General features: G+C 45.0%; 1 long non-coding RNA gene across 1 annotated transcript in view; it reads right to left on the reverse strand.

Annotated features, from left to right (window-relative positions):
• The window catches only part of LOC106507478 (uncharacterized), a 232,755-nt gene that overhangs the window by 118,439 nt on the left and 91,160 nt on the right, over positions 1–23,156 (reverse strand). The window contains exon 3 of the long non-coding RNA XR_014803154.1: positions 339–504. This is a non-coding gene — a long non-coding RNA (uncharacterized LOC106507478). The remainder of the gene's footprint in view (positions 1–338; positions 505–23,156) is intronic.

A 23,156-nucleotide genomic window follows, 5' to 3' on the forward strand; every position in this document is an offset into this window, starting at 1 on the left:
ATATATCAAAGAAAAGGGAATATTTGTCTTTTTCACAGTTATCTGTCTCTTTTTAAAGTAAAGATTAAATTTTATGTTTCCCACACTTTGAATTTACAGGCAAAAGAGAAAAATTATGGAGCTATTTTATAAATACTATGTACATATACATGAAGAAGCTCTCACTTTTCATATTTTTTCATTCCAAATAATTTTTCGTGGGACAAAATTTATAATTCCTTAACAATACATTATCATTTAGTCTGGTGTTCTATTATTTTCTTTTAAAAATATGACTTTTCTCTTTTCTATATTAAAAGATAAAATATTTTTCATGAAAAATAATTGTTGTAATTTACCTTTCCGCTGCCTGTAATTATTTTCAGTCTGACCGTTTCATACGTGACGATAGTCTCTCCTCCCACTTCCAATTGCTCTTTTTCCAATTCCACTGGCAGCTCTTCTTCCTTAATAAATAGTCCTTTAAGTGCAGGATCATCACAGAATTCCATCCTCACTCTTCATCTGTAAAAAGAGGGCGATGCTGCTGGTGAGAGCATGCAATGATGCAGTCACCTTGGAGTTGCCACTGGATCCAACATGCCCACTCCTAGGTATTTATTCATATACCAAGAGAAATAAAAGCATATGAGAACACAGAATCTTGTATACAATTGTTTGCAGCAACATGGTTCATAATAGCCAAAAGGTGGAAATGACACAAATGCCCATCAACTGATGAATGAATAAACAAAGGGTCCTATATCCATACAATGGAATATTAGCCATCAAAAGAAACAGAGTAATGGTACATGCTATAGCTGAATGAACGTTGAAAAGATGCTACAGTATGAATGAAGCAGCCACAAAAAACTACATATGATATAATTCCAATTGTATGAAACTGTCTAGCATTGAAAATCTTCGTGTTTTAAAATAACAACAGTTTAAAACTTCTCACAATTCTATAGATCAGCCATGTGGTTATTCTGCCTCATGTAGCAATGGCTGGGGTACTGGAAGGGCTGGAAGGTTTCAATGTCTCATTCGCATGGCTAGCAGTTGATGACGGTCACTGGCTGGGTGCTCAGCTGAGCCCGTCATCCAGGGGCTTCACTGCTTCCCTACATGGGCCTCTCCACATGGCTGCTTGAGCTTCCTCACAATATGGTACCTGGTTTCCAAGAAAGAGCATTCCAAGTCGGCAAATCCAATGTGCAAGCACTTACCAAACAACCGCTTTGTGTCACGCTTGCCAATTTTCTATAGGCCAAAGCTAGTCAGCAGGCCAAGCCCAGAATCAATGCTGGAAAGGCCGACGCAAAGACGTGCATGCTAGCAGTCATGTTTATTGAGGATCACCACAGTAACAGGCTATATGAGGACAAAAATGGCAAGTACTAGATAGGTTTTTAGAGTACCAATGGCAATTTTTCTTTCTCTCTGACCAGTTGGTACTAATCTCTGTAGAACACTTACGAGTCAAAGAAGGAAAATTTATTCATCAGATGTAAGACTAAATGCCTGGCATTTTGCTAGGTGCTAGAAATACTTTACAGAGATATGGCTAGACCTGGATTTAAGAAGCATATGGTCATGCCGGGGAAACAGGCATGCAAATATGCAACTATAAACGGTTGAAGATAGAATAAACATGTATATCTTCAAGACGAAATGGGAGCCCAGAGGAGGGGAGGTCCTAAGTGTGCTTGAGGGAGGAGAAGGAGGCATTTTCCAGCTAAACAAGGGCCAGAGAAGAACAGTGTAGGCAGGGTGAAATAGTATATGCCATCATGACAACCTTTGCTAGAATTACCTCTGTGTGTGTGTGTGTGTGTGTGCGTGAGTGCACATGCACGCAGGTGTACAGTTGCTTAGAAGGCAGAATTGGACAGGTACATGGAGATCAGATCAGGATGGATCTTGATATCTGCGCTAAAGTGCTCCAAGCCCCCATGACCACCCAATGGGGGAAGGGGGATGGGAGCCATGGAAGACGTCATCAGAGGACCAGGGAGGTTAGACTTGTGCTTTATGCAGATTGGCTAACTCTGCCTGCCTTGGTTTTTTCATTTGTTTATTTGCTGCATGCCATTCTTGTAGCATAACTCAGTGCTTCTACACATCCTCCCAAAAGAATACCCGCCATGAAATATTACAGAGAAATGTGAATTTTTTTCTACATTCGTACAATGTAGAGATTTCTACATGTCTCAAAAACTAAAGGTTTTACGAGTGAGGCTGCAGAGGGAGTCACAATTGAGGACACACAAAATCTCACTCTCTGAAATCCCCATTTCTTCTCCCTTCTTTGGCTGCCAACAAGGTCCCCATCTCTCTCCGGACCCTTTTCCTGCAAAGCCTTCCATTTCCTCTGATCCCCAGGTTGAGAATCATGCCATCTGGCCCCCCTCCTCCTCTCACTCTCTCTTCCTCTTTCTCATGAAGACAGTTGAGAATGATCCAGACACTGCCCTTCCCATAACCTCACTCGGCACAAAAGACTTGCCAATAATAGATATCTTTATCCACTTTGAAAGGCATCAGGGAATATTAACTATAGAAGTCAACTATCAGTGCTTATTTCTATTGTATCTTTAAAATCTCACTTTGGAAGCAGTATGAAGAATGGCTTGAGTTAGGCACAGCATGAGACCAAACCCAGAGGGACCAATAAGGCAGGGATCCACATAAGCCTAGAAACAACAGTGGAGAGCCTGAGACAGGGTCTGTTGAGATGGGAGGTCCAAGGGGCAGACAGGATAGCAATGAGGAGGTAGAATCAAGGGGACCTTGCCATGAATCCAGTCCATAATATTCACTAAGAAGAGCAGTGTTGCTCCTGCAAAAAGAATAGGATTCATTAGGATTTGGGACCATTTGTTGAGACAGACCTAGGAAGGGAAATAGCAAGTGTGATGAGAAATTAACTGAGATGTGGTGACAGTGATCCTCTCAACCCCCTACGCAAGCCAGACTGCAAGTATCAGGGAGGACAATAGGCATGAGAGTGAGGTTGGAAAATACCAGATCTCACACATCCAAAGAGGTGTTGGCCTCTAAGCCACCACGAGCACCTTGTCACTTATTCCAACAATGCTGCTGTTGTTGGAATCCTTTTTGGGCTCCCCTTTTACATCTGCCAGGATATGAGACACCCAATAGTCTGGCCTCAGTACTTGACGGTGAATTTTTATTTTTCCTCTGGATGGTTTTAGCCACCGTGAACATTCAAATTGCTTTCCAGACACCAAGACCAAGCCTTTAACATGGGAAAATAAACTGGGAACTGGGGACAGAAGAGCTTCAGCTGAGGCCCAAGGCTGGGGAAAACGGCCGCAGCCCACAGACGCGTGACGGAGAGATGTCTGGAGGGCTGATCGTGCCTGTCCCTTCACCCCCAACTTCCTGAGCCCCACGTGTCACCACGAGGTGATCGGTGATCCAGGCAACTTCCCCCCCATGTGACACTTCATTCCTGAGATGTGAGAAGCAGAAGGGATTCAGACAGGCTAGAAATGGGCTCTCCTCCAAAAGGGCCATTGCCGGTTTTCAGCAGAATGAGGCTGAAAATGTGTTTTCCTTTAGTGGACTCACTGGTCATCACCAGGATCTGCTTGTATCAGGGAAAGTGGGCATTTCAGAGTCGTCCAAGTTCAAAAGGAAGCCCAAGGATGCTCAGTATGGGCTGAACAAGCACGCTTTAAAAAAAAAAAATTATTGAAGCCTTGTTGATTTCCAAGGTTGTGATAACATCTGCTGCACAACAAAGTGATGATACAAGTACATACATCCATTCTTTCTCAGATTCTTTTCCCACATAGATGATCACAGAACATTGGGTAGAGTTCCCTGTGCTCTACAGCAGGTCCCCATTGGCCAATCATTCCCTGTACCTTGGTGTGCATATGCCAATTCCAACCCCCCCAGCCCATCCCGCCGCCATCTGTTCCCTTCGGTAACCATAAGTTTTTCAGTCTGTGACTCTGTTTCTGTTCTGCAAATAAGTTGATTTGTATCCTTTTTTTAGATTTCGCATATAAGCAGTATCATATGATGTTTGTTTTTCACTGTCTGACTAACTTCACTTAGTATGAACAGGCATTTTTCACTGTCAAAAAAGGATGAGAAAAGAAAATATCAGAACCTGTAAGCTATTAGTAAGTAAATGCATTTAATACATGAGAAGTGACTACCACAATGCCAAATAATAAAGTTTGCTCAGTGTTAAATAAATGATGAGAAAAATCACGGAGACTTTTTTTTTTTTTTTTTTTTGCTGTTGTTTGATATTTTTTTTAAATGGAAAAACAGAGGGTACATAAACTGCCATAGGCAGATCCTGCTGCTCCCACATGGCCACTGACTTTGGCTGATTGCCTTTTACTGATAAACATAGGTGGATACAGAAGTTACCATATTCCAGACACGGTTGTAAGCATCTTGCCAATATTCATTCTTTTAATTCTGATATTAATCTTATGAGCAAGGTACACTTATTTTTACCTCTGTTTTACAGATGAAAAAAACTAGTGCCCAGCGAGTTTAAATAACTTGCCCAAGGTCACTCAGCTAATAAATAGGGAGCACTGTGCTCTTAAGTGCCACCGTTTTCCACCTTCTGAAGTTCAACTCCAGCAACCTTTTCATCCCTCATCTGCATCCTGCAATCTTTTTCCACCAGGAGTTTTCTGTGGTACCAAGGATAAGCCAGGCCTCTGGGTCCCCTAGACAGAAGTGGTAAACCAGAACTAAACCAAACTAAAAACACGGTTTTGAGATGAAGATACCTCAGTGATCATTAACCCAGGCATTAGCATTTTTTTCTTTTGGCCACGCCCACAGCATGCAGAAGTTCCTGGACCAGGGATCGAACCTGCACCACAGCAGTGACCCGAGCCATAGCAGTGACAACACCAGATCCTTAACCTGATGAGCCACTAGGGAACTCCAAACATTTTTTTCTTTTCATAAATCTTATTTTTAGAACAGTTTTAGGTGTACAGAAAAACTGTAAAGATGGTACAGAAAGTGCTACAGTTCCCCCATTTTAACATTATATATTCATATGGTACATTTGATACAATTAATGAAACAATGTTCATAAATTATTAACCAAAGTTTACTCTTTATTCAAATTCACTTAGTTTTTACCTGTGATCCTTTTTCTGTTTTAGGAGCCCATCCAGATGCCACATCACAGAAAACTCTTCTCTACACACCTTAATTTCCCCAAAACTAAAAACAAGAAATATATACAAGACAGAGAAGGAGAGGGAGAAAGAGAGAATGAGGGATGAAGTATAATTGCGTGTATAATGTATTTACTTAGCTCAACGCTTGGCACATGTGAAGCCCTCAATAAATGCTCCCCTTTAATTATTATCTCATTGGCTTCTGTCTGATTTTGAAACCATGCCCTTTCACTTCTGGACCTGAAATGCTGAGTTCTCAGCAACGCTTCCCTTCTCAACAGGGTCTAGAGAAGAGCGAGAGGGCTCCTGTCACTGAACTTGGGGTTGGTGCCCACCTCTGAACATGGGATTGATTTAGTGATTTCTAACTATTTCGCTGGCAGAGTTCTCATAAAGCCGGGCACCCTTTGAAATGCATGAATCACACCAGCTCTGCTGAACAGACACAAGAGTAACTCAGGAGCCCAGATGTGAATCACAGACCAAGACGGGTCTGCTATTAGTGCTTCTGGTGGTGACAACCTGCCCCTACTTCCATGTACACCTGAAACACTTTGTTAATATCTCACCTTTGACCATAGCACTGATTCCAGAGAAATAACAGTGTAATTCTCACCTCTGGATTCAGAAGAGATGCGAGGGGCTTGGATCTTCCAGCCTGAGAACAATAGGAAAGCTATGTTCCTGACCTGTGCTTGTCCACAGGGTTGGCCCATATTTGCCCTTCACAGAATCCTATGCTGTTCTCATCTGAAGCCTGCCAGCTTCAGAGGTTAAGTTTCCAAGACCAAAGGAAAGCGGGGGCTGGAGGAATTTTGGAGAGAGTCCAGGGCTGCCTGGGCAAGCCAACCCAAATAATTCCGGCAAGCAAAAATTTGCTTGGACCTGAGCTGGCTGTCTAGACGGTCATGACTGCACACAGGTATGACCTTGTACTTCATTTGGCCTGTGTTGAACTTGCTTAAAGGAGCCTGTCAATGAGTGTCTCAGTCTGGGTTCCCCCAGAAATGGATTCAGAATGAAGGATTTCAGTGCAATTAATTTACTTAGCAAGTGATCCTAGGGTAGGCTGGCAGGGAAACGGAGGAGTGAGGTAGAGGGGGAAAGAGATGAATCAAGGGTGTGTTTTCAGGAGTTCCTGTTGTGGGTCAGTGGGTTAAGAATCCGACATGGTGTCTGTGAGGATGCGGGTTCAATCCCTGGCCTCACTCAGTGGGTTAAGGATCCAGTGTTGCTATGGCTGTGGTGTAGGCCTCAGCTACAGCACTGATTTGACCCCTAAGCCTGGGAACTTCCATGTGTCGCAGGTGAGGCCATAAAAGGAGGGGGCGGGGGGCAGTGCTGTCCAGGTAGCCACCACTGTGGGCAGCTGGGAACTCAATCCTGGGAGCCTAGTGAGTTTACTGTAGAAATGCATAGAATCACAGCCCAATAAGAGGGCAAGGAAGCTGGATGTTCATCCATCAGCGCTCCTCTGCCATGGGTGAAGGGCATGTTCAGCCTGCCGGGAATGCAGAACCACCTCCATCCTCTTGGGCAGAGAGAGTCACAAGTGTGCTGGGCTTCAGCACATGGAGAAGGGCCCGGGCAGGTGGGCAGTGCATGTGGGCAGGGCCTCACCAGTGTTTTCAGCCACTGAGTCAAAACACAAAGCTCCCTAAGCCTAAAGCACTGACCATTCAGACCTCATCCCACTCCTCCTGGAGAGACTGTTGAATCATGGTCATCAAGATACAGAAGTTAGGAAACTTGGCAGATCATTTCCCCCTCTGCCAGAAATCCCTTCTAAAGAACTACGTCTATTAAGTGCTTACGATGTGCCAGGCACTTAAATCATCTCATTTCATTTTTATAACAACACTAGGAGGTGAGAATTATTAATATTTTCACTCACACTGCATGGATGAAGTCACTGGAGCTCTCAGAGTCCAGGAACCTGCCCAAGATCACATACGCAGTACAGAGGGAGGCTGAAGTTTGGTCCTGGGCCATCTGACTCCAGCTCTCACACCTCACCCTTGGCGCCTCCTGCTGCTGTCCCCTGTGTCAGGGCTCCCGCAGGCCCGGGGGAGCTCCTTCTGCTCTCAGAGCTGTTTGCTAACCAGCCTTTTGGTCCTTATGTTGAAGAGGGGTTTGCCTATTTGTATCTTGCTTCTTTCAAGCTGGAGCTAAGATGGAAGGAAGCTGCTTTCTGTCCACCTGGTGCTTCCCCTGCCAGCTCTCCTGCAATGACCAGGGCATCTGAGAGGTTGGGTTAGGATCCCCCCCACACACAACGGGTGAAGAACCCCAGGGAGGTTCAGAGAAACGAAGTGACCTGTCCACACCCAGCACCAGGGGGGAAATGGAGTGAGGCGGGTGGAACCCGTAAGTGAGGTCAGCCACCCGCCCAAATTCAGGTCAGGCCTCCCTCCTCCTGCTCAGGCAGGAAGGAGCCAGTCCCCGGCTTCAGAACCACCCCCCCCACCCCGCCTCCTCCCCCCGCCGCAACCACCACACACACATTCTACTAAAGCACTTAGGATACTTTATTTCCCACCACTGGTTCCAAATACGTGTTCTCCCACTGGGAGTCCTCTGACGACCTTTGAAATGCCAATTCAAATCATTCTGTGTTGCAATAGCCAAGACCTGGGGGGCAACCTAAATGTCCACTGACAGATGAATGGAGATTAAGAGGAGGTTCTACATACATACAATGGAATACTATTCAGCCATTTAAAAGAGTGAAATGATGCCATTTGCAGCAACGTGGATGCAACTAGAGATTCTCACACTAAGGGAAATAATTCAGAAAGAGAAAGACTAATACCAGATGATATCACTTATATGTAGAATCTAAAATATGGCACAAATGAACCTGTCTCTAGAACAGAAACAGACTCACAGACATGAACAGCAGACTTGCGGTTGCCCAGGGGGAGGGAGGAGGGAGTGGGATGGACTAGGAGTTTGGGGTTAGTAAATGCAAACGATTACATTTAGAAATGATAAATAATGATGTCCTACTGTATAGCACAGGGAACTATAACCAGTTCTTGGGATAGAACATGATGGGGCATGCTATGAGAAAAAGAATGTGTGTGTGTGTGTGTGTGTGTGACAGAGAGAGAGGGAGAAAGACGGGGTCACTTTGCTGTACAGCAGAAATTGCCACAACATTGTAAATCAACTGTAAAAAATGTAAAAAAGACCCAGTATCGGAGTTCCCGTTGTGGCACAGTGGTTGACGAATCCGACTAGGAACCATGAGGTTGCAGGTTCCATCCCTGGCCTTGCTCAGTGGGTTAAGGATCCAGCGTTGCCGTGAGCTGTGGTGTAGGTCGCAGACGAGGCTCGGATCCTGCATTGCTGTGGCTCTGGCGTAGGCCAGAGGCTACAGCTCCGATTCCACCCCTAGCCTGGGAACCTCCATATGCCGAGGGAGAGGCCCTAGAAATGGCAAAAAGACAAAACAAAAAAACAAAAAAAAAAACAAAAAACCTCAGTATGTGTTGAATGAATGTATCAAAACAACAAATGAGTAAAACAACGAGCAGGGCCTAGGTTCAAATCATGACGCTGCCATTTCTCTCTGGAGGGCTTTGGACTCAGAAAAGCCTGGATTCTCCTGCCCGGGAATGTGCCTCACCCCCAGGCAGTGCAGAGCCCCGGGCTGGGCCCCGCCTGGCCAGAAGCCCCACCGGACTGTCCCACCCCTGCCCCTCCTGCTGGCCCGGCAATCCGCTCTCCCTCTGCCAACCCCACCACCTTTAAAGCTTTGCCTTGTGCCTCTTTCCCTCAAGATCTACAAAAGCGACTAAAGCTTCGTGGACAAATCTATTTCTTCTCAAGTGCTGACAGCCGCTGAGAGCCGAGCGCACTACCTTTGCAGGGGAACTTACTGTTCAACAAAGAACTGCTACACCCCCAATGCCGGAGCTCAGAAGAATAACAACTATAATAGCTAATAGTTACTGCACTGCTACTCTCGGCCAGTCACTATTTTAAGTGTTGCTCAACTATAAACCTCACAGTAATTTTATGAAGTTGTCAGAATGGATTCTCGACCTTCTGTCAACTGTCTTCCTACCAGCCCGTCACTGGTGTCTGAAATCTTGTAATCTGGTGGTTCTCCAGTTAATGAAGCCCTGCCTGGCACAGAGGAGGTGTGTGGGTTCCCCAGAAGTGGACTCTGTGACAGGGATTCTAGGGGAGGTGGGGACAGGGGCAGGAGGTGCGGGAGACACCCGTAGGGGGTTGAAGGGAAGGCCGCCTACAAAAGGATGTGTCATCAGACAAGCGGAAGCTGTGGGCCGCTGCAGCGCAGACTCACGGACGAGCAGTGGAAGAGCTGCAGAAACGTGCCCGAGTGTTACTCACCCCGGCGAGGGACAGTCCCGAGGGATTTACAAGTCACTCGGTCCTTGGTGGGGACTGCCCCCAGGGAGCATGCAGGCTTTATCGCTTCAGCCGACAGTGAGTGCAGGTGGACTGGCTATGGAGAAATCCCGTAGGTAGAGGAGGCAGAAGTGCTGGCAGAGGAAGTGGGCTGGAGTGCACCCAAGTGGCGAGGCCCAAAGGATGTGGGCAGATACCAGCAGCATCTACTGCAGGGCTTAGCAGATAGATGCTGAATGAATAGATGAATGAATGAATGAATGAATGGGATGATGGAGGTGGTGGGAGGCAACGATGCCCTGATTTTCACTGGTTTGGGATGAGTCTTGGGTCTTCCTCCACCTTCGTGATGTTCCATCATTCAGGACACCTTACCGCAGAATATCTAGGGTGTCGGCAGCACGAGAAAGATGCTTCACAAGAGTCCTGGGAACAGGGACTGAGTTTTGGTTGGTTTCAAACTGTTCACCCCCACGTGACATTGCCCATCATACATCTGAAGCTTTCATCACAGAATGCCAAGGCCCCTGCAGTAGCTACCAGGAAAGCAAAAAGACCTCGGAGGGCAGATGTCGTCCATTTTTCACTTTCTCACCAGTGAACCCAACCATAATTCTAACCTTGGTAACACAAGGCCAGTGGAAACTATGTGCAGCACATGTTTGGATTAAATTCTCTGTTGATTTCTCTTGATTTATAGGTTAAAACTCCGCCAATGCAAGTCTTTCCCCTGCCTTACCAATTTCTGTCTTGCACTAAGTGTTCAATATTTTGTCAAACTATGCTTTTTTGTTATTTTTAGCCTTGTAAAAATGATTAAAATTTAAAAAGCCCTGCATAGGGTTGGAAAGTAGTTTTTTCTGTTTTTGTTTCCAGAATTATTTCACATTTCTGAATTAACACAGGTCCAGGTCCCAAGAATCACATAATCTCACTGCTCTTAAACACAGATTTTTCATATTAATTTGTTCATGACATGTCAAACCAGAAAACAGAGCTTTGGATCCACACGCAACACATATGGTGATGGCTTCAGGGTCAAGGATAAGAAACCACTGCGATATAATTTTCTCTGGAAAAATCTACGTTCCCTGAGAAAGATAACATCTTTTTTCCTCTTCCTCCTCCTTCTCCTCTTCCTTCGTTTCTTTCTTCCTCTTCCTCCTCCTTCTTCTCTTCCTTCGTTTCTTTCTTTACTTTCCAAGAGAAACTTTGGTGGGGGCAAGACCGAATATTCCTTGAATTCAAGCTCAAGGAGAGCCCCAGAAGACATCTGTAGCGCTGCTAAAACATGAGCAGGTTTTAGGTGCTCCGTACAGGGGACTGTCTCCTGGGGGCCACTTATCATTCTATTAACCATAAACTAAGCCTGCTACAAGCCCACTTTGAAAACATCACGCTAGGGAACCAACAAATAAGGGGGTTACCCTACCGGCCAGGAGTCGCTACCACACTTGGAGTGCAGAGAAGAGCGTGCCTGGAAGGCAGGCAATCTTTGTGCGATGGTTTAGTAATTCATGCCCCACGATAAAAAATGAAGGGGGAAAAATAATGGAAAACTACAACTCAGTGAAGGCAAGGCTACTATCAGAATTAGAGTTGGGATCATTCGATCAGACAAAGAACTGTCTCAGCTGTGGGGCTTTCTGAGGGCAAAGCAAATACAGGAAGGATAATTCTATATTTGGAGGAATTAATAGAAAGAAGAAAGACAGAAGAAAAGATAAATATCATCTGGGTTAATATGACCAGTGGCAGAAATGATGGCTATAATGGTTATGAGCATTTCTTTTCTTTGATATATTTGTAGCATATTTGTATATATCTATCTACATGTATATCTGCATATACATACATACGTTTACACATTCCTTTTCATATATGTATATAAATGACTATCTGCATGTGTGTGTATGTGTGTACATATATAGGCACACCTTTTACACGTTCCTTTTCTTTCTTTTTCCCCTTATTCTTGGATTACCATGTAATAGGAGATGTGCTGGAAGTGGCAAGCTTTCTATCTTGATCTTTAAGTCACAGGATATAAAAGGGGGGTATATTCAGCTAGAAGTGAAAGGGAATATAATCCAAAGATGAGTGAAAGTGCAAGTGGAGAAAGCCTGTTTCCCTTCGTATGAAGGAGAGCTGTACTGCTAACAGAAAGCATGATTTCTCATTGCCTTTATTTGACAGCTAAATATAGGAAAAAAGAGATGTACTAAGTTGATACGGGTTGCACTGTTTTGAATCCTTCTGTCGTCAACTTGGTTACGCTAGAAACGTTCCCTGAATTCCCCTCTCTTCCTCGCCCTAAGATGCAAGCTTCCAAGTTAGAGGTGGCCAGAAGAAGAACTTGTTCAGTATTTGGAAGGTGTGAGTCAATCGGTGGCCATGACCCCCAGCAGAAGCACAGCACGTCCTCAGACACGGTGCTGGGAGATGCAGGCCGCCTTGGTGGGGCTGAGCTTGTCTTCACCCTTCTCTGCTCCGCATCCAGCTCCTACTTTTGATTGCTGACCTGCAGACCAACTCTCAGCGCTGTGCTCAGAGGCTCAGAAGCACAAGGGAATCGACTTCCTGTAGAAGAAGCTCTCCCTTTGCTGGCCGCTGCAAAGGTTGGATGTACTTGGCTTCTTGCAGTTCCCGGCACCTGCCAGCCTGTCCACCTGCACCTGGGCTTCAGAAGGACTGGTCAGTGGCTCCTTCTCTCATCTTTTTATTCTTCTTTTCATACCTGCCGTTTCCCAGTTTCTCTTACACTTGTAAAAGGTCTGATTCCGTAATAAACGCCTTATTCCCATAATACTGTTCCTGTGAGGCCCTAATGGAACCCTGACTGATACAACCTGCAATCTGGATGGAGTTACACACATTATTTCCGTGAAAACAGTCACCTCCCAGTACAAGTAGAGGAGCGAGGCTCCCAGGCCGGGAGGGCATGGCAGGTGTTAGCCAAAGGAGGGCTGGGAAGAGCAGTGTTTCCAGCTTAACCAAGTTGACAATGGAAGGATTCGAAAATGTGCAACCTGTATGAACTTAATACATCTCTCTTTCTGCCTATATTTAACTTTCAAATAAAGGCAATGTGAAATCATGCTTTCTGTTAACTGTCCTTCATACAAATGGAAACAGGCTAGCTTTCTCCAAGACAGTATATATTGGGGCTGACAAGCGTAGCTGGAAATAGACGGATTTCTCAATCTTAACATTTAAAAGTTTTCTATTACTGTTCCTCTCTCACTGGCATTTTGCTTTCTCGCTGGCATTTCTTGTTATATTAAACATGCCAGTCATGGCCAGCATATGCCCAGCAAAGGCATGACTCAGTGGTGAAGCTGTGGACTTCAGAACCAAGGATCCTGGAAGTGGACCCGAAGGGAACACAGAAATGGAAGGTGGACTCAGGACCATGAATGGAGGTGAATCTGCACTTCCTCTGTCTTTCCCATGGCAGACCTGCCAGCACTTGACGATGGCACTCGGATTCCACCTTGCCCTAGATCACTCTGGAATTACAGGAGATTTTCATGCAGTTCCAGAACTGTAAAATCCTCCTTCATCTCTGGCCCCCTTTTAATTCTGCAGTAAAGCGTTACTAACCTTTTTGGGGCATGTTCAACCAATCACGGTCAGAAAAGTTGGGTTCCCCAGGATAGAAATAAAAAGCTGAGATTTTTAGCAAAGACTTTATAGCTATTTAAGTCTATATACCATTAAATATAGGTATTTCCAGGCATTCCATCACTGTATTGATCATTTCTTATAAATTTTCAGGATGTAAATGTTGTAATAGTGACATTGGGAATACATTTTACTGCTCTGGCTTTTAACGTAAGGAAATAGAAGTTCTACATAGAACTGGAAACACTCTTGAGCACGTGGCATATAAATTTACTGCCTGGACTTAACCTGGTAATTAGCGTCATACTTGCAGAATGACATGGAGGTCCAGGGACAATTAGTAGTAATTTTTCTGAAACAGAAGCTTGCATCCTGCTGTATCCAACAGATCATTTCCACCCCCGGTGTTACACAGTCCACTTTTGAGAGCCCTGGCTCACGCGTAGGGTGCCCATCCCTTAAGGGGTCTTCTGAGGCAGGTGGGCCGGAGGACAGACGGAAGCACACAGCTCCTGAGTATCTAAAGGGAAGTATATGATTTCACTGGGGCAAGTTCATCCCTGAGGCTCCTTGATGGAGGGCAACTGAAACAAACATTGTCCAAAGGAAGAGAGGAATTTGGAGGAAGACTAAGAAGCAGTGCAGGGAACAGAGGGTAAAGCTGGGGAAGTGGCAGCAGGAGGGTCTGGGACATGAATGGGACATCTCTGCAGAGAGCCACTGTCTCCGTGACTGAACTGCAGCCGACTCCAGTCTGGTGAGTCACTGTGCCCAAGACTCAGATCCAGGGACAAGGGACTGGCCCTGCTGAAAGTTTCAGGCTCTCTGTCCGGAGTGCAATGTCTGTCAAACCCTTAGGACTATACCTGGGGAGAGGGATGGTTTCCCCAAAAGAAATCAGGATGTCCTCACCAGAGAGTGAGGTCAGTGGATCATGAAAAGATAAGTCTTGTGGCATCTCCCCTACAGATAATATGAGCATGTCCGGGCTGAGAGATGGGGGCGCCCATGAATGAACCCCTCATGTCAGCGGTAGGCTTCCATCTCCTCCTTCCCCACTCAGCACCCCTGAGCTTTGGGGGACTACCCAGACCCAGATGGTATTTGTATTTCTAGAAGCCCCAGCCACTCGAAGTCTGACCTATGCCAACTAAGAGAGCTATGAAAGGGAAGCCAAATGACAACTGCGACACATTTTTCCAGACGTCTCTCTCTCTCTCTCTCCTCTCTCTCTAGATCCCAGTTCCAAGGAGTCTGCAAAGTCCCATCATCTAGGCTGAGCAGTCACCCTGGGGAAGTTTTCTAAGGCTGTTTAATCTCTTTGCTGCCCAAGAACTGCTCAAATCTCAATCCCAAATCCCTTCCCTCCAGTTAAATATATCTCTTGGCCCTAATTCCCAGCCCCCACTTCCATAGCTCCTAATATCTGGAATAGCCTGACAGTCAAACCGATGAGTCAGTTTTCTGAGTCTCTTCAGATCCCCAGAGATGTACTTCTAGAAGCTTCCAATGACGCCCTTAGGAGGTATGAATATGTCTGAACATCTAGTTACATGTACGCTTGTGGGAGGGTTTGTACGCAGATTCATTTATCGGCCTTTGTCCTGTTTCCCGTTTTAGACTAGGAGAGTCACAAGGAGAAGGGTCCCATCTGGCTCGTCCTTCTGCCTCTGCCCACGGCGTCTAGCAGCGGGCACACAGTCAGCATCCGAAACTAACTCACCTAAATAAAGTGGTGAAAAGGGAACTTGTCAGGAGACAGAACCATGCTCTGGTCCCAGCTCCCTGACTCACTAGCTGAGTGATGGGCAAGCCATTTCAATCCCGTTCGTCTGTCCTCTCATCTTCGCAAAGGTGGCCCTGATTCATCCTGTAATTACGCCATAAGGTCGTTGTCATGGCAAACAAGAGAGCTGATATCAAAGCGGCATATGGTCTCGGCTCCAGCCACGCCACCCAGTTACCAGGTCACGTTGGTGTGCCAGAGACAATCCACAAGGAGACTGGGAAAGAGCGGCCAGCCCTGGCGGTGCCGGCGCCCCCTTTCTCCCAGCCCCGGGACCCACATTTGTGCCTTGTAGGGAACGTCTAAGCTACGAGGCCTAAGGGCAGAGGCCCTGCCATTTTATTTTGAGCACAGCAGTAAGCACAATAAAAAAAACAAGGCAGCTGAACTCCAGCAGCAACGAAATGCTGGATCAGGGGCGCTAAGGAGCCAGGCTCTTCCTCGCTCAGCAGTTCCTCGGATGCCTCCTTTCCCATCTGTCCCAGCACGAAGACACTTGTTCACAACTCAGCCTGCTTCCTGCCTGGATCCCTGCCACCTTCTACTGCTTGACTTCCTATCTCTCACCTCCTGACCCCACTTCAGGGCCAGATTGTTCGGGACGCCCCTTCTCAATTTAACTCAGAATGGCCTCTGGGTTTTGGCACCACCTGCCTTCTCTGCTCAGCGGACTGGAGACCTTCTTTCGCTTGCCTGGCATGGCACTCTATTCTGTCCTGTCTTCTTTTCTTCCCTAACTTTGGATTTTGCTTGCTTTTCTTCCTAAAATTCCCTGCTAAAGGCACAGGCACCAAGTGTGACTTCTGTAGCTCCTGGGTTTTTGTTTTGTTTTGTTTTGTTTTTCTTTTTCTTTTTTGCTGTTTCACATAAATCCATTTCTCTGTCCCTAGAAAATAAAAGCAACATAGAACCAACCCCCCAGCACGGCAGGAGGATTTTGAAGTGCTGGCAGCAGGTCCTAGGAGATTAACATGAAAAGGAGCTCCTGTCTTGCAAACATTTGCTGGTGAACCCTGTCATTCAGCAATGCACCCCCAGTGCTGAGGATTCTGATCTCTTGGTCAAAAACTATGCAGGAGTTTTGCTCCCGATGTTTCTCCTGCTCAACCTAGGCCCAAATTCCTTTCTTTCTGACCATCTGGTCTCCTCATTTAACTTGGCCAAGCACAGCGTGACAACTCTCCCCCACTGCGATGGCACAAAAGGAAGCAAGGGAGACCTGGAATCAGCCTGATACAGTCTCAGACCTCAATTCCATGCTACTTAAGGTGAAATAAACCATCAAAGTGATGTATTAGGGAACTCTGTGCAGCAAAGCCACGTTCATTCAAAACTAAAGGCGGGGAAGAAATGGATTTAGAATAAATAGTTCTGGTGCTTTGGGAAGAAATGACTGGAAATTCTATCCCACTGCGCCTTACTTCAAAATAATAATTGCCAACGGCATTTGCGTTAATCTTCGCGGACAACGGAGTGCTTTTACAAATGGGAGGACATCAAAGAGCAGTATAACACTGATTTTTACTTGCCTCTCCCTATTTTCAAAGCCCTTTTACATCGGATACCTCGATTCATCCTCTCCTAAATTCTGGAAGATGGATGAAGCAGGATTTATTCAATCAATTATTCATCTATTCAACTCATGTTTCCTGGATGCCTACAGCAGATGCCTGGCACTATTCTAGGTCTGGAAGACACAAAGCATCGGCTAAAACAGATGAAGTTCTGCTGTAACAGGAGAAAAAGACAAAAAGCAAATACGAAAAAAACATAGACTATATCAGATGAGATAGAAGGGGAGAAAAGCAGAAAAGAAAAACAAGGCAAGGTGAGGGGAACAGAGGAGCACCGGGGAGGTCTACCCTTTTCTCCAGGGTCGTCTCGGAAGAGGGGCTATGAGCATGACCTAAGGAACTGAGGGTTGAGATGAGCACATGCCCGGGGGAAGAGGCTTCCATGGACTGTGCGGAAATATTTCAGCAGGAATGTGCTTGACTTGTTAGAAAACCAGCAAGGAGGCCAGTGTGGCTGTAGAAGAGTGAGCAACGAGATAAGAGCGACAAGACATGTATAGCCCTGTTGGGTACTGCAAAGGCTTGGGCTTCTAGCCCGAGCAAGTGGGAAGTTTTTCCCACAATTTTAAACAGAGTAATAGGATCTGATTTACATTTCGAAAGGGTTACTCTGTCTGAGGCTGCACACTACCCCCAGTATCCATTCCCTCTTTCTTGCATAATAGTGGAAAACACAAATTTCTAGCAGGCCACGTGTCATTCCAGAATGAAGACTAAATTTCTCAGCTCCCACTGCAGGTGGGTATAGCCACGTGACTGAGTCTGTGGGTGACATGTGGAAGGATGATATGGTGCTGCAAAAATTTATGCCTAAAGACAGGCAATTTGTACCTTCTGATCCTTTTCTTTTTTTCTCTGTTCTTCATCCTCTGCCTGGAATGCAGATGTGATGGTTGGAGCTCTAGGTGCAACACTAGACTGTGAGGACGAGGGCCACCACTCCAGATGGGGTAGTGGTGAGTTGGAAGAAGCTTATGTCCCCAAGGACTTTAAGGAACAGATTCATACCTGCCCATACAGGCTGCCTCCAAACTTTTATTTTGTGTCTCTTTTTCTGGCAGTTGAGCCTTGTCCTAAATGGTATAATTTTTCCAGCCACTTTGTGGAGAATAAACTATTTTGACAAGGGCAAAAACAAGAATAATCTCTTTTCCCAAGTGAGAACTCTGAGGCTTGAAGAGGTTAAGTAAAGAACACTGGATTAGGGTTAAAAGTATTGGCTTTTAAAGTCAACAGACCTGCCTGTATTTAAATCCTGCCTCCAATACTCTCTAACCTTGTAACCCTGGGCACATTCCTTGGCTTCGCTAAGCCTCGATTTCCCCATCTGTAGTATGGGGATGATAATGATGTCTAACCTCAGACTATTATTGTGAGGCTCTACTTACATAAAATAAATGATGCGGAAAGACTCAACACGGCTGGGCACAGAGCTGGACTCCTCACCTGCGGGCTCCCTGTCCCTCCCCCTCTCTACCTTCCTGCACCTCCCCGCTCATGCCCGGGGAAAGCTCCGTCCTTGCAAGATTAGGATACATCTCGCACAATTAAGAGGAAATGCTTTGTTATACGGGAGGAAGAGGGGGAGAGAGGGAGGAGAAAAAGAAGCCTTGGTGCACGGATGTGGTGGACTTTGGGGCTCTCACATGCTCCTGGTTCCCAGGAGGAAGTGTCACCAGTGGCTCTGGAGGTGGCGAAGAGCTAAGGAAAGGAAGCCTGCAGTTCAGCCTCCAGCCCAGGCTCTGGTGACATTTTCAGGGCTCCAAGTGGGTCCCTTGCTGAGTGCCTTCTTCTCTGTCCCCTTCGCGCTCTCCTCGCCTCCTTCCTCCTCCAAAATACAAAGAGGAGTAGCGGAAAGCCTGGTAAATCATCTGGCTCCCCGGCTGTTTTTCCTCAGTGACTGAATTTTTCATGGGCCCAGCCCGGCAGAGGCAGGATGTTTGGAAAGTGCGTGGAGAGCCATCTCCGTGTGTTTTTTCATCTGAGTACTGGACTCTGGAATGCAGCGCGGCAATTACATGTTTCCTTTTTGGTAGCAGATTCTCTTCCTAATTATGTTTTGCTCAGGCAAATATTAAAATGAATTGGCTTCCTCTGACAACAGTACGTGTAATAATAACAGGAAATGGCCCCCAATCACACAATAATAAAAATAGAGCTGGAGGGGAAGCAACAAGACTTTTGAGAACATTTTGCTGCTATAGCTTTCCATCCCATCCCATCCCATCTCCTCTTCTCTGTCTACCCATCTATTCATGGATTCAGAAAACTATTAGTTGATTTAGAAAACTGTTTATAACTAGTGAAAATGAATGGGGCGCCTGAAAAATTCAACGTTTCTTCTTATGTTAGAAGTTTCTGAAACATCAAATACCCCCACATTAGAAAGAAGATAGGCATGTCAGTTTCTGTAGAAAGACTTATCTATATTGTGCCTAACAAGGCTCTCTGTAAGAAAGGGCAAATGGAAATAACACACTTCCATTCATTATAGTCTACATTGAAGGTTCTGATAAGTCCGGTAGACCAAGCAATCTGGCTAGATTTGTCTCAACTAGTGAGGCCCAAATTTACTTGACCATGAAAATCTTTTTCTCTTTTTATGACTACTTCTGACTTCTGGAATTAGGATTACAGAATACAAATTTTTTGGGGTTTGGGTTCTCAAAGGAATGTTCTACTTGTGTTCTGAAGGCTACCTCCTGGGTATTTAGCCTTCATTTAATGCTCCTTAAGTCTGTTAACTTATTGTTTGGCCCTCCGTAAAGAGGTTACTCTCTTAACAAAAATGTATTCTGCTCATCAGTATATTTAATTCAACCAGAAATTTGGCAGGTAAACGGTCTTTGCCTTTGCGGGATGATAACCATCAAGATGGCCTTACCCCAACGGGTACGCATTCGTAAGGCGGGAAAGGGGACACCTAGGCTCCAAAGCACTTTCTCCCCTTCCCTCCCTGCACAGGAAGCCCTTGGTCTCAGTTTTACCACAGGCAGAACCTCAGGCCAGTTCACTTCACACCACACACAGCCCCTCTTTGTCAAAGAGAGAGCGAACCAGTGACAACCTCGCCATACCTCTGGCGAATGGAGGACCCACTGTGAATCCACCAAGGACTCAGAATGAATGGATGGGTAACAAATCTAACCTGTTTGTGTATTAAATGAGATGACAGAAGGCAGGTCTATGTCAGAGTTCAGGGCAAACCAGTCTGAGCATGCTCAGGAGGCCCAAGATTATCCAAGAGACTTGGGACTCACCAAGCAACAATCCCTGAGCATGTCTGATTCAGAACGATTGCCAAAAGGGATCGTGCTCCGTATCAAAGCCCAGCTAAGCCCAGGGAGGTCAGCCCGCGGACACAAAGGCCTTTTATGTGTGTGGCGTCTGTTCTGATCAATGTTGCCAATGAGGTTGTCATTAGACTCGGTTGACACTACTGATTGCGGAGATGCCATTGAGAGGAGACAGGAACACCTCCACCGCGAAAGCAGGAGCCACTCTGGTTGCCTGAGAGCATCTGCAAAAACATCTCTGTCTGGATTTCCTGCTCAGGCTTCTCTCTATCCCTCTCCTCCTGGAGTAACGCACATCTGGAGTGGCTGTCTAAAGACCCAGGTACCACGGGATCCGTGAGAGCTTCCAGGGCCAAAGTAATGAGCTCCAAGGAAAGTCAGATACTAAAATGTTTATGTTTCTTTCTCCTTTTTTTTTTTTTTGGTACCACGGTTTTTCTTAATTTTACTGAAATATTGCTAACTTACAAAGTTGTGTTAATTTCACACATACGGCAAAGTAAAAGTTTATACATATACATATATCAATTCCTTTTCAGATTCTCTTCCCATATAGGTTATTAAACATTATTGAGTAAACTTCCCTGTGATATACATTAGGTCCTTGTTACTCATCACTTTTACATATAGTAATGTGCATATATCAATCCCAAACCCCTAAATTATTCCCCCCCACACACATTTCTTTCTTTTTTTTTTTTCACTTTTTTAGGGTAGCACTCGTGGCACACGGAGGTTCCGAGGCTAGGGGTCTAATCAGAGATACAGCTGCCGGCCTACACCACAGCCACAGTAACGCCGGATCCTTAACCCACTGAGCGAGGTCAGGGATCGAACGCGCAACCTCACGGTTCCTGCACCACTACAGGAAGTCCACATTTCCTCTTTGGTAAACATCAGTTTGATTTCAAAATCTTTGAGTCTATTTCTGTTTTATAAGATCTCTTGTATCACTTTTATTAGCTTCCACATATTAGTGATCTCATGATCTTTCTCTCTCTGATTTATTTCACTTAGAATGGCAATTTGCAGGTCCATGATGTTGCTGCAACTGGCATTATTTCATAAAGTTGCAGGATACAATATTAACACACAGAAATCTCTTGTATTTCTATACACTAACAATGAAAGATCAGAAAGAGAAACTAAGGAAACAATCCCATTTACCACCACATCAAAAAGAATAAAATACCTAGGAATTAAACCTACCTAAAAGGAGGTAAAAAGACCTGTACTCTAAAGACTATAAGACACAAATGAAAGAAACTGAACAGGACACAAACAGAGGGAAAGATACACCATGCTTTTGGATTGGAAGAATCAATATTGCCAAAATGACTATAGTACCCAAGGCAATCTACAGATTCAATGCAATACCTATCAAATTACCAATGGCATTTTTCACAGAACTAGAACAAAGTATTTTTAAATTTGTAATGGAAACACAAAAGACTCCAAATAGCCGACGCAATCTTAAGGAACGGAGCTGGAAGAATCAAGCTCCCTGACTTTAGATCATACTACAAAGCTGCAGTAATCAAAACAGTATGGTACTGGCACAAGAAACAGAAATATAGATCAGTGGGACTAAATAGAAAGCCCAGAAATAAACCTACACACATATAGTCAATTAATCTACAATAAAGTAGGCAACAATATACAATGGAGAAAAGACAGTCTCTTCAAAAAGTGGTGCTGGGAAAACTGGACAGCTACATGTAAAAGAATGAAATTAGAACTCTCTCTAACACCATACACAAAAATAAACTCAAAATGGATTAAAGACCTAAATGTAAGATCAGATACTATAAAACTCCTAAAGGAAAACATAGGCAGAACACCCTTTGACATAAATTGCAGCAATATTTTTTTGATCTACCTCCTAGAGTAATGAAAATACATTTCTTTCTTTCTAAAATAATATATGCATTGAGTTGCAAATTTGGAAAACTATGGATAATCAAATGAAAGGGAGTAAAGATCACCCAGAAGGTCATCATCCTAATACATCTCTTTCTAATCTTTCTTCTCTGCATTTGCTTTTCATTTCTGCAGAATTGAAATTTTGCTGTTCCTGGAAAAAAGGGGGTGTAAAAGTCTTTTATTCCATTCCAGTCACACTGGCTGCCTGAGATTCTCCAAATACCTAAGGCATGTTTGTACCCCATGGCCTTTGTACTTGCTGTTCTCTCTTTATAGAATGTTCTTCCTCTGGATACTCTGATGACTACCTCCCTCACCCTCTTCAGTTCACTGCTCAAATGTCACCTCCTCCAGGAAGACTTCCTGACCACACAGGCTGAAATAATTGCTTGTCTTTGTCATTCTTCTATTCCCTTGCTCTGCTTTCTTCTCCTTCAATGCACTGCACTACCTAATGTCTGTATTATAAAGTTGTTTACTATGGGTGCTCCCTACTGCTGTTTAAACTCTCAGAAGACAGCTTGTGTGGTCAGAAAGTCTTCGTGGAGGAGGTGACATCTGAGCAGTGATCTGAAGAAGGTGAGGAAGCTACTCATCAGAGAATCTGGAGGAAGAACATTGTTTTATTCACACTGAATTCCCACAACCTAGAACAATGCCTGCCCATAAATAGGTGCTCAGTACATATTTGTTAAATGAGTGAATGGATATTTTTTGGTAACTTGCATTTCTCCCCTTTAACAATACTGTACAGAGCCTTCAGGGTCACTAAATATTCTTCTGCAAACCGTTTTTAAAGACTATATCATATTCCACACTATGGCTCTATTATAGTGGGTTTATCCAACCCTCTGTGGTTGACCATTTGGTTAAGTGTTTCTCCTACCTTCACCCCACCCCCATTTTTAAACATATGTAGGACATTTTAAGTTTTAAATGATGTATACACGCTGGGCAAAACTTGACCTTGAAAACTTAGTTGGAGCCTTGAGCTGAGGGAACAAGTCATTAGCAAGCCCTTGACCAAACCGGGCATTTAAATTCCTCTCCTGGAAAAGGTGGAGAAGTTGAGGACACCTGCCTTACCAGCCGGATGGGCCACTTCAGCCTTGGAGGTCAGTGACTGACAATCAGGTCACTGTGGTTTTACACAAGTCCTCAGGGCTTACGGAAGACAAGAAAGCACCTCGAGGATGGGGGTGTCATGGGCTGAACAGCATCCCCCTGAAATTCACATGTTGAAGTCCTAACCCTCAGCACTTCAGAACGTAACCATATTTGGAGACATGGTCTTTAAAGAGGTGATTAAGACGGAAAGAAGTCACGAGGGTGGGCCCGAATCCAGGTGGACCGGTGTCCTTATAGGAAGAGGAGATCTGGGCACAGAAAAAAACACCAG

This window comes from Sus scrofa, chromosome 5, assembly GCF_054392235.1.
Source record: "Sus scrofa isolate SSC_HxYL_T2T_F1_AM1 chromosome 5, Sscrofa_HxYL_maternal_Yorkshire_Landrace_v2.0, whole genome shotgun sequence".
NCBI classification, from domain to species: Eukaryota; Metazoa; Chordata; class Mammalia; order Artiodactyla; family Suidae; genus Sus; species Sus scrofa.